Genomic DNA, 12,945 nt, shown 5'->3' with positions numbered 1-12,945 from the left:
CTGTTCTTTTATAAATAGTGATGTTTTTCACGCGTAATCATACGGATTTCTCACGAAAAGGTGGTTTTTTCCTCGCATTGAGTCGGATGGTTTTATTATCTTTTTTATAAAGGTGTTTTACTCATTTTTATAAGGGCTTTTTTTCTCGCGCGGTTTATATAAACTTCGACATCTTTAGGTGGATTTTAATATATGATAATTTGAATGAATAAAAAAAGTAATTCGAAAGGAGAAAATTGAATTCGCTTTTACATTTCCAAATCTACTTTGACGGTTTTTATGGAATCAGGCATTTTTTTTAACGTTGCACGGGAACTTTTTTTCCATTAACCTTTTTTTGGAGGACCGGCTTATACATACTATTTTTAAGAATCTAATAGAAATATTTTTTTTCCTTTTTTTAGGAAGATGGAAACCCTTTTTTCACACTTTTTTCTAATCGGACAGAAAAAAATCGCGCTTGCTTTTTTTTGGCAAGGACGCCGGGATATTTTTTTTAATCGGACGGAAATATTTTTGAGGGCAGCTAGCCCACGGGATACTTTGGAAAAGTGAAGTCACGGGACAATTTTTACGTGTGATCAATTAGCGTACAACATGTTGTACCTAAGGTACTAGGTATCACAGGTATCAGGTACCAAGTGTCACAGGTATCAGGTACCAGGTATCACATGTACCAAGTGCCAGGTATCACAGGTACCAGGTGCCAGGTATCAGGTATCATGTGTCACAGGTATCAGGTACCAGATGTCACAGGTATCAGGTACCAGGTATCACATGTACCAAGTGCCAGATATCACAGGTACCAGGTGCCAGGTATCAGGTATCATGTGTCACAGGTATCAGGTATCATAGATATCAGGTAGCAGCTTGTCACGCCCCGAACTAGTCCCGAGCGGAACTAGCCCGTGACGCTCCAAATTAACCTGTTAATCGATACCAGTCCTAGGAAACAGTGCTGGTATCACAGGAAGACAGAATATCACAGCAACAGAGGTCTCTTTATTATAGAGTAGGAGTACAGTCATGTTGGGCTGCGGATAGATCCCGAGCTCACAACTGCATTACAAAAGGGAAGCGGAAGCCAAGACTTGGACCAAACATCACAGGCGCGACTTGGGGACTAGGCGGAACCCTAAAACTCATCGTAGCCGGCTTGCGTGGAAGAACTCGTCAGCGGGATCCACTTCATCTTCTTCAGCAACTGGGGGGGATTATTTATATAGAGCAAGGGTGAGTACGGGAGTACTCAGCAAGCCATGGGAAATAAGTGTTTAATGCAGGCTTCAAGGAAAGGCTGTTGTTTTTGCAACTGATTTTATTTGAACTCTTTTCTGAAACAACTAAGTGAGTGCTTCTCAAACGACATGGATGAGACAGTGCGTCTCGTCTGGTCGGAGTATGTGCCATGTATCAGTCTTTTGAATTGATCAAGATTGGCACCCGGCCAACAGCTTTCAAACGGCCACCCGGGCCTGGCTGATCCCATCAGCCGCAGATTTTCCAAACATCAATCCCAAACCACATCAGCAAATTTCACAAAGCAGTAGTCAAACAAAACTACGCTAGGAATCACCTCACATCCGCCCATGACCGTGGGCACGGCTGTTCGAACAGTTTAATAACCTCTGCAGAGGGGGTACACTTTACCCACACGACATTACTAACCCGGATCATCCAGCCCGTGCAGAACGGCCACGACTAGAGACCTTAAGGCTTTCATGACAAGGCATTTCGAAAGCCGACACAGGTTCACCATATGCCAACGAGAGGGGTCCCAGACCAACACCAGATTAGGTCCCAGACCATACTGTGCCAGGAAGCCCAGGGGTCCTCCCCGACACCACCCCGGCGAATCCACATGTCTCTTAGCATCATGGCTCCCCCGATAAGCTAGTTACTCAGCCAGGGGTGTCCCATTCCACCCATGTGGTCGTACTTGTCATGTGTTCGGATGAAATTCCAAGGAAACGGTCCTTAAGTGCAAGAGTGGGAAACCGTACACTCGGTACGTTACCCGGTCCACGATTTTGGAAATTCATTTAGGTTCGCAAGCACCGACCCAGGTGTCGGGTTTTCCAAGTCTTTTGTAAAACCCAAGTTTTACCCAAGATGTTTCTCAGATTTTAAGTTTGAAGGCGACCGTCGATACTCGTGCAGAGTGCACGATTACCGAGGCGCAACTAGGTGGGTACAAGGGAACATGGTATAACAATTACAATGGGAGGGTCAAATGCAACAAATTAGGTAAGTCCGCCAATCTGCCTTGCAGACGGGACAAGCAGATTAAGTACGATCCTATCAATGCATAATATTTTTCAAGCAACACAATTAAGTTCAAATATAGGCTCAAGATGTTCAAAGGTGGCTTGCCTCGCTCGAGATCTTGAGCTTGATCCTCGAAATCCTCGCACTGCGGGTCTTCGGGCTCCGAAACTACACGCGAAACGGGACAACTCAGCAAACGGCGAAAATAAAGCCCTATTATTGACCTCTAAGTGTGCCATTAGATAGATCTCGAGATTTGAGGAATTTTGGAAGTTGAACGGAGTCAAACGGACTTACGGTTGGGAAGATATTGAATTTCTAAGATTATTGGATTTTTGGTCTAAAGGAAAAGGATTTATTTAAATCCTTTTTGAAAAAGAAAAGAAAAGAAAAGAAGGATGGAGGGAAATTAGACGTTCCTCGGACGGCTAGGGCGCGGCCCGAGAGAAAAGGACGGCTCGGCCGAGCTTAATGGGCCGGCTGGCCCAAGAAGGCGGCCCAAGGCGCGCGCGCGGGCGGGGAGGGGAGAGAGAGAGCCGGTGGGCCGGGTCCATCCCGCGTTGTCCCGGGTGGGACCCGCTTGTCGGCGACTCGGCTCACCGTGAGCGAGGTGCACGCGGGGCGTGCTAGGGTTTGGGGACGGAGGCGCGCATGCGCGCGGTTCGCGGAGGATGCGGTGCGGCGGGCCCACGCGCAGCCTCACGGCTCGCGGTGGACCGCGCGCGCGAGGGGGCAGAGGGAAGCGGCGGACCGGGGTCTGCTTGACCCGGTCGCGGCCGAGGTGGCGCCGACGTGGCGCCTACGTGGCTGCCACGCGGGCCGGCGGGAGGTAGACGATGACGCCGGCCGGAACGGACGGCGGACGACAGCGGCGAGCGGTGGAGCGAACCATGGCGATACAGGCGAAGGCGAGCACACCGGGATGTTGCACAGGACAAGGGGAGACGAGCCAATGGCTCGGATTCGCCGGGGGATGCTCGACGCGGCGGATTGCGGTGGCGGCAACCGGCGGCGGGAGAGGGGGGAAACGGCGATGAGATCATGAGGGGCCGATTCCCGGCGGTGAGAGCATCTACGCGGCTATGGGAACCCACCCTTGCACCGGATTAGGAGGAATCGCATCGAGGGAGGCCGGCGACGAGAGGCACTTCCGAGCTCGGGTGGCGACGACGGCGAGCACACGGCGAGCGACGGCAGCAGTCGGGGCGGCGCCGGCTAGCTACGGGGAGGCTACACATGCTACTACCGAAAACTAAGGGGAAGAGATGGATTGAGGAGGGAGAACGGGGAGATGCACTACCGTGCGGACGGGGCGCAGAGACGATGAGCCGACGGCACGGGAGTGATCTCTCCGGCCTCGGGCCGGGGAAGAGGAAGGAGAGAGTGCGTCCGGAGTCCCCTTCCTCGTCCTAACGCGCACCGACTCCTTCGGCACACGTGACGGCGGCGGTCGGCGATCGGCGAGACAGAAGGGACGGCAATGGCGCGGTGGAGCGAGGGCGAATGGGAGAGGAAAGGAAAGGGGGGGAAGCTTGGGTTTATATGGGCGACAATGTCGGTTTGGGAGAGGGGAACCGACATTGGACGGTCAAGCCAGCGAGCTGGCGCTCCGGCTAGCGGCCAAATCGGCGACAGGGAGGAGGGGAATGACGCCGGCGGAGGAAGAAAAAAAGGAAAAAGGAAGGAAGAAAGGGGGCCTGCCCCTTGCCACTTTGGGAAAAGGAGGAGGGAACGGGGGCGATGCGGTAGAGGGGGGCGGGGCTCAGCCTCCGTCCCTTGGAAGCCAGCGCGCGGCGGTGGCGGGGCCGGGTCGATGACGACGGCGATGACGGCGGACCGGTTTGGAGTAGAGCGGCGACACGGGTGGCAGACGCGGGGCAGGCGCGGCAGGCGCTGACGGCGGCGGCGACTGGCCGGTCGGCCACCACGGCGCGCGCGCGCGCGCGGGCGGCGCGGCGATTTGGGCGGCATCGGCGGGAATGGCAGCGAGAGCGGGAGGGAGGGTTCGGCGCGGCTCACGACAGAGCGGCGAGAGAGAGAGAGAGTCGGGGAGGGAGGGGGAGATGGGCCGAGAGGGATTCGGCCCATTGAACCCGAGGAAGGCAAAATAGACTTTTGTGGAGGGATTTGATTTGGGAAGGATTTGGATTCGGGATTGAACTCGACGATAGATCGGGGATTTGAGATCTGAGATGGCACGGACACTAGACAACAAGCAAAGAAACAGATTTCGCAACTAGGGTTTTTAAGAGATAGTTTTCCCGCTAGGCGCCACGACGGAACGGGCGCTACACAGCTGTCACAGGTACCAGGTACCATGCAACTGGTACCATACTGGTATCAGCTGGTATCAGCATGCGGCGGAAAAGCGAACACCAGTCAAAAAGAGAAAAAAGAACACCAGTCAAAAAGAGAAAAAAAAATCTATGTTACATAATATCATTGTGTCAATTAATTTACACGACATACTAAATCTCAATGTGTCTCACTCAAGAAAAGAAACAAAGCAAGAAAAGGAGAAAACGAAAAATTAAAAATGACCGTGGTATATAGAAGATGTAAGTCAAGCCTACAGAGGTGCATGCCCAAATTGATTCACATGGCCTAAGTGCCCAACCAATATATCTAGAGTCCTTGTGCTGCAGGAAGAACGCGTACAAGTGGATGTGTTGTGGAGTATAGACCTGCCACTTAGTAGGAAATTGTGTCGCATGCGTGTACAATTATTTTGATGGAAATAATGTAGACCTTTTAAGGCATCCCGTTCCCTTTATCTAGATTTTCTGATATTTTTTCACACTTTTTTCGCCCTTTTTTTAGCCCTTGTTTTTTCGGTACAGAAATCTTTCTTTCTTTTTTAACGGAAAACGGAAATCCTTTCATGCATTTCCTCTTTCAATCGGACAGAAAAAGTTTTTCGCACTTTTTTTTTGGCGCACAGATGACGGAAATTTCTCTAATTTTTTAAGTAGTATAATAGATAGATAATAGATAGATATAGATATAGATAAGGATAGAGATTTTTTTAATAGGACAGAAAAAAATTTGCGCTTGCTTTTTTTATGGCACGGACGACGGGATATTTTTTTTAATCGGACGGAAATATTTTTTCACACTTTTTTCACCCTTTTTTTAGCCCTTGTTTTTTCCGTACAGAAATATTTCTTTATTTTTTTAACGGAAAACGGAAATCCTTTTTTGCACTTCCTTTTTCAATCGGACAGAAAAAGTTTTTAGTAGAGATATGGTGTTTCCTGCATGATCCTTAGCTGCCAATCCCCTGTTGCGGTGGCTATAGATCACTGCAACGATCCCATTTCCCACCTTCAACAGCGACGCCGATCTAGAGCTCCGTCAACCCTGGCCGGTCATTTCCAGTTATGAACTTTCTCATGCCATGGCTAATCATCAACCTATCATTGTTTGCAATTTGCTGGTTGTAAAGAGATGGAAGATCATTTGTGCTGGAATATCATTTTTTGGCTATGAAGATTCATCATACACCATCAGGTGCTATGCTGACTACTATTTGTGATAGAAGAAGACATTGATGTGGGGGGAAACAGAGAAGTCCTGAATCAAGGAGGTAGGAGGTGGAGCAAATCTATTTTGGAGCTAGGCATGTCTTTTTTTTTTAATCAGATGGCCAAGTCACCTAGGATGAGAGGAGCTCATACTATGCGAGTTTAATGTTGACTGCTCAAATTTATCTATTACCACTTTTAGGATTAAAACATTAGTATTGTGAAGGAAAACAAGAAATGATATTTATTTCATGCCATTCTTTTATATCCGTTTACAACCTTACATGAAGCTAAAAAAAAAACATGGTTTGTATTATCAATTACACCATAGCGTTTAGCATGGTGAATTGTTTGGTTTGTATTATCAATTACACTTTAGCGTTTAGCACGGATATATTACTAGTTCCTGCTAAAATGCCTCTGCACACTACTACATAACGCATCTTGTCATGCCTTATTAATCCTTAACTAACATGCTATCAGTAGCTTTGAATTTGCTATTGTGCTATTCTATTTTTTTTTCTTTTTTAAAACAATCCTGAAACATTGGTTTTCACCTCTGAGAAAGTCCCTTTTGGAAGTATATAATATTTGCTTATGTTGTCTTTTATGTAAGATGATGGCTCTCCTAGTTGATTTGTATTACCCTGAATATGAGTAGGCTAATAATTAGCTATAGATATTATTATTTTAATATATAGTTCCAACGGTATGGCTTTGTGAATTCCTGCCTATGTAGCTACTGTCCAGGTCTCGGTGGAACCCAGAGCCTAGTCGGTTTGTGTTGGCTCCGGGTAATACTGCCCGTGTGCGCATATCTTATAACTAATTAAAAGATTGGTATTTTTCCAATCGTCACCTCAATTTTCGTTCGTCCCTTCGTCCGCAAGATGCGATAGCCACGACTCCGCTTCTTCTGTTCATTATCCGATTGTATTTAGGTAGGGCAATCGGAGTGGGAAATCCACCGCACGGCCTTGCGGGGAAGAAGAAAGGAATTGGGGAAGAGGGAATAAATCAGATTGAAATTTCCCCCAAAATTTCCAAAATTAATAACCTTAATTCGATTGTATGACCGAATGCATGAAAACCCAAATCAAATTCAAATCTTATCTTATCTTAATCTAATTTTTCGTCCGTCCCCCAGAAAAGATCACAGTTGAAATTTCATCACACAAATAGACGGAGAAAGGAAAAACTGAAGCATATATACACAAATATATCCCAAAATTGCCATGCAACTAGATCGAAGGAGAAGGTGCCACAGAACCGCAGCCGGCTCCCCTCCCGTTGGATCCGGCGGAGGGGAGGGTGCCGCCGCCGCTGGGACGCCGGTGGGCCGCCGTCGGCTCCCCTCCCTCCTCCCGTTGGATCCGGCGGAGGGAAGGGCACCGCCCCTGTCCGCCGCCTCCCCTCCCGCCGGAAGGGAGGGCGCTGCCGCCCGCTACGGTAGAGCCCTCCCACGGCCCCATGGCGAGGGAGAGAAGGCGAGAGGCGGAGAGACGCCGCCGCCCGTCGCCGCTCGCAGAAGGAGCGCCGCCGACGCCGAGGAGTAGCTTGCCGGCCGCTGCTCCCCAGCCCGTCGTAGACCGCTGCTCGCCAGGCAGCCTTGGCATGGCGTCGCATGTAGAGGGAGAGGGAGAGAGGAGGCGCCACGGCGGGGTCGTAGGTAGAGGGAGAGCATGGCTGAGCCGCCGGCTCGGAGGAAGGGCACCGTCAGCTCTAGGGAGCGGGGCATTTAACTATTTGCCACTTTTAGATGTGGCAATTAACTATTTGCCACACCTATCTCAATGACATGTGGGTCCACATGTCTCTATGACATATGGGTCCAATGGCAAATAGTTAATTGACACATCTAAAAGTGGTATATAGTTCAATATCTCCTAGGGAGCGGCGCCTCCGTGGGGAGAGAAAGGGACGGAGACGGAGGGCTGAGGAGAGAAGAAGAAAAAGAGAAGATAAGAGAAAAGGATGAGTGGTGGAGGAGAGAAAAATGAGGAGATTAGAATGGGTGGAAGAATCGAGGCGCACCGTGCACGACGCTCTCTCTCGGTCTCTCCTCTCTCTCTCCCCGAGCGGTTATTGCTAAGTAAGCTGTCAACAGATTTTAGTGGCCTGCATCATGCGATTTTTTTGGTCGTCACATATTCTTTGAGATGTGTGCTTGAATCGGCCCAAGTGTGGCAAGGTGACGTGGGCTCTGTAGGGGCAGAGTCAACTGGGCTCCGCAAGACTGTTCAATTTTGATTTTTGCGCGTCCCTTATAAATTTACCATTTTTAAACGTTATTAAAAAATGGCACTAAAAAAATATAAAAATACCACTAGAATTATCATTCGAGTGACATCCTTGTAAAAATTAAAAAACCGATAGCAAATTTAATGCCTCTTAAGAAAACCATTTATAACTTAGTACTTTATTTATAAAAGCGGTATATCTTATCTTAACTACTTAAAAAAATAGTAATTTTTCGTTCGCCACCTAATTTTTTCGTTCGTAAATCCATTTTTCGACCGTACGCACATTTGTGTTAGCGTTCGTCCTTCGTTCCTTTCTCGCAATCCGATTTGAGCGATGCAACCAGCCAAGGTGCTACTAAAACGAAGGGAAAAACAAGGATGGATTCGATCTGGACCCAGAATCGGACCAGTAACCACAATAAAATCAGCTTGAATGGAACCATGAGATTGCAATACAATAAAATCGATCAATCACCTGGTACTTTGCATCGGCACTGGGCACTGGCCACCTGCTCGTCGCCACGCCTTCTCCATGATGCCTCCGGCCCCTATTGTCTTCGTCGTCGAGACGCGCCACACACGACATCACGAGCAGCGTCCTCACCATCAGAGTGCCTGCCTCAGTCCCCGTCGCCATGTCGCACGCGTCATCCGCTCTGGGTATCTGGCTCCAGATACCCAGAGCGAAATACCCCTTTTACAAAACATAATTAATTATTTTACCTGCACTAATTAATTATTTTAATTAGTCTGGGTTGTCGTTGAGGCACGCCACGCACGACATCACGAGCAGCACCCTCGCCATCAGAGCGCCTGCCTCAGTCGCCGCCGCCGCCACATTGCACGTGTCGTCCGCTCTGGGTATCTGGCTTCCGTCTCCCCGATAAGCTGGTCTCCCACCTCCTTCTCTTACACCGTGGCATCAGCTAACTCCGCATGGAAGCTTTGCCGTCATCACTCCACCAAGTCGCCCTCACATCTCTCGCTTAGACCAGTGCAACGTGCAACACGAGCTAGCTGGCTTCGCTTTGGTCGTGGGTCTCCATTGTCGCCGGGGCTCACTAGAGACACGAACGACATGAGTACGTCGCTCATGGCTGTGTTGTGATGTCATTGCTGTTGCTCCGGGTGGTCGCCATTATGGACTCATGGTTCACTCACTTGAATCAGAAAAGTAAGGGCTAATGGGCCTTTTTTTTTCTTTTTTTTACAACTTCTTTATTTCTAAGGAGTATATCTTTTAAGGGCTCATATCATGAAAAACTAAAATCCTAATAACCTAATATTTTTGTATTTGTTATATTTTTATTTTACCCGTTGCATCTATTTATTAAAATGTTTAAATAATAAAAAAATTCTCGATCGGTCCCCTCTTCTCTGTTTTTCTCTTTGTTCCTGTCTGCTCTTTTTTTTTAAAATTTTTTTCCCCTCACTGTCTAATCGTCTTTCATTTTTTTTCATGTCTACTAATTAATATTTGACTTCAAATATAATTTGTAACTCAAAAACAATACTCACTCTCACAAAAATAAAAAAGATTGATTTTTACGATTTGTTAAACTCCACACATTTTATTTCAGATAACATACACAGGTATATTCCCGTAGTTTCTTGTGGTGAAACCAGTCAATCTGGATTCAAATCTTTGATTTGACACGTGTGTTTAAGGCTTCCGTGGTGACTTCGTCAATCTCAATGCTCGTGTTGTGAGCGCGTTTATGTGTTTCTTAAAAAAATATATATTCTCGAAATTCAAAGTACATCGAGTACAAAAATTCCACTCGTATTTTATCAGACTTACCTACATAAAAAATAAATATTTCCGTTCGTCATACAAATTTTCATCCGTTGCCTATTGGGCAAAGACAATCGCATTGTTCATCCATCCATTTTCTCCCAAGCTACAAATTATCCAAACTAAACACCATATATATTCCGCAAATATAGAGCAAATTATTTATCTAAAAACAAATAATTTTTTAGCAGATTAGTTGTCTAAACCAAACAATACTTTTTGGGTTACTGTACACATCCCGCAATTATCCGGTGCAACGCACGGGCACTTTTGCTAGTCTAACCTAACATAACCTACTTACAAAATCTTAATCTTAACTGTAATTTTCTGCTCGTCACTTGTCCATTTCGTCCGTGTGTCATTTCGTTCGTCTGTCCGCGAGATCGAGAGACCACGCGTCGCTCCCGTCCCGCACGCACGTACAGAAGAACAAATCCAATCCATATGAGCCAAGAAATATGAACGGAAATAGGGAAACTGAATCACAAAATCACAAATACAACAACAATGAATCAAATATCCAAAAAACTAAATCCGAAGAACTAAATCACAGGTGTCACTGCTCATCGGAGGCCAAGCACGCCCATGCCCTGAGGCTGTGGCGGCTTGGCGGGCGCACCGCCACGTGCCGCGAGGAGGGTGCTGCCACAGAGCCACTTCTAGAGAAGAGGATGATGCCACCGAGAATAGGGCGTCGCCCGCTAGGGAAGGAGCTCCGCTGGCCGGAGGGAGGGCACGGCGGCTGAGGCGCCGACCGCCAAGGGTACGGCGCCATTCGCTAGGGAAGGCGCCGTGCGAGGGCGCCATGAGTCGTGGCAGCGGGGGAGGGGGAGCAAGAGCAGTGGCGCTGCCGGCAGGGGTAGGACAGTGTGACGGGAAAAGTTGCCGGTGGGAAGGAGCTCCGCTGGCCGTGGGGAGGGCGCCGCGGCTGAGGTGCCGGCTGCAAAGGTTAGTGCGCCGCTCGCCAGGGAAGGCGTCATGCAAGGGCGCCGTGGGCCGTTGCGAAGGGGGAGAGGGAGTGGGAGCAGCGGCGCTGCTAGTGTGGGTGGAGGAGGTGGAGGGGAAAGTCGCCGGCGGGGAAGGGTGGAGGGGGCGGGGGGGGGGGGGGGGTGGACTTCACCGGTGGTGGCAGGAGCATCTCCATGAATGTATAGAGGAATTCAGCAGTGGTGGCGTTGATTTCTGGGAGTGGAGGGAGAGAAACGGTGTCGATTTGTGGTTGGGGGGGGGGGGGTGGGTGGTGTCCTTTTTTTTCTTTTTTCGCGCTAGGAACATGGATATTTGGGGGAAGTTCCGATGCATCTGGAAGGTAGGTGGAGGGAGGGATATAATGTCATGTGTGGCTTACAGGTGGGCCAAGGCTATGAATGTAAATTTTTCTTATGTTAGAGCTATTTTGCATTTTTATTTAGGAAAAGTATATTTTAGCAAAATTTATAGACTGGTTTAAAAAATACAAAGGGCTAAAATTTTAAATCATCATATCCCATCCAAAACAATTGTGCATTGTAGAGTAGTATCCATTCCTCGTGCCTTTAGGCAGCATTCTTCACCGTCTCGGAGCTCATGATTACAGTGTAAGGCATTCTATTGTCAAAGATTGGGTTGATTAGATTTGATGTCTCGACAAGATCATGTATATCCCACGCGACGCTTAGCTCATGTCAAGTTTTGATTTAAAACTATATGCCGATTTGAGACACGTCGTAGGACTTGATTCATCGTTCTTTCCATGTTTAATTCTGATTGTGTTCTACTCGGCCCTCTACTTCCCTCTTCCTCTCTCTACCTAAGGTTTGGAAATGCCGCAATATCCCTCCACCATTGAGCAACCACCTCCTCTTTTCTTTTACGCTATTGCCTTACTCGACCATTATGCCCACCTTGCTAGCTCCATATCTTGAATCAACTAGCTCGCCTTTTCTTTACTTCTCGATCGCAGTCAATGTGGCAAAATGACGATGGGCAAGTGAAAACATTTAGATAATGGATGTTACATCCAATACGAGAGAAAATTCTTCCAGAAAATCTTAGTGTGTTAAAGCATGTAGATAAGAAAAAAGAATCTATTTTCGAACAACCTATGTGAAGAAAATGTTTTCTTAAAGGGCTTAGATCATTGTTGGTATTTTTTACGATCACAGATAAGATCCGCAAGCGCACGGATATACCGATGTAGCACTTCCCCTACGGAGTATTCGAAGGGTATTGAATCCAAGGAAACGTGTGTGGTCAGATCTTCCTCCGGTTCATCCAAGGACACTAAGCAGATAATAGGCCAGGATAGAGATGATTTACTAGTGAGAAACAGTGTCTACGGAAAGCTTAATTTTAATCCTAACGCAATACTTCGGGCACTGGCAACCCGCTGTTCCGAGATGTCGCTCTACTACGTACCCGGACAGGGAGAACTTAAGTGCTCTTGAGTGCTGTCACCACCTCTATACTTACCTCAAACGTACTGTGGGATGCACAGCAACCACTGGAGATTAATTACCCAGACACCGTGTCTACACAATTAATAACTACTCTAGTGCCGATCAAACACTAAAGCAACCACTATAAATAAATAAACTATAGTGAACAATGATCCCGTATGCTATTTAGGAACTAACCAAGAAATAATTCTCACGAGATAAATCTAAATTACTCAGGAAGAATATTATATTGAATTCAGAGTAATAAACAGAATAAAATAAATGAGAGAAGATTACCGATAACTCCAGAATTCTTCCGACTTCTTCTACTCTACTCTCTTCCTATTCTAGTATGCAATGTAGTACAATAGAGCCTCTTATAATTCAGCTCAAGCTTGGAAGTGTGTGTCAAAGTGAGTAAAGTGAAGTCTTTATATAGAGGTAGGTATGACGGTTAGCGAAGGGGAAATGTCCGAACTGCCCCGCAACCGCCATCAGGGAGTGATCTCGAATGTCCATGCCAAAACCTGAGATCAACGGTGATCACCAGGGTTCTGCCGAACTTGGGCCATGCCCCCCAGGCCTGGCCTTTGGCCCATGTCCTCCCCTGGTCCTCCTCTATCCATTCCTCGGTATTTTGGACTGATTCTCTGGTATTTTGATGAAGTTCACAACCCATCCTTGTGTTGATACAAGAT

The sequence above is a fragment of the Oryza glaberrima genome, chromosome 4 (genome assembly GCF_000147395.1).
Source record: "Oryza glaberrima chromosome 4, OglaRS2, whole genome shotgun sequence".
Lineage (NCBI taxonomy): Eukaryota > Viridiplantae > Streptophyta > Magnoliopsida > Poales > Poaceae > Oryza > Oryza glaberrima.
Note: the sequence above shows the minus strand (reverse complement) of the source record.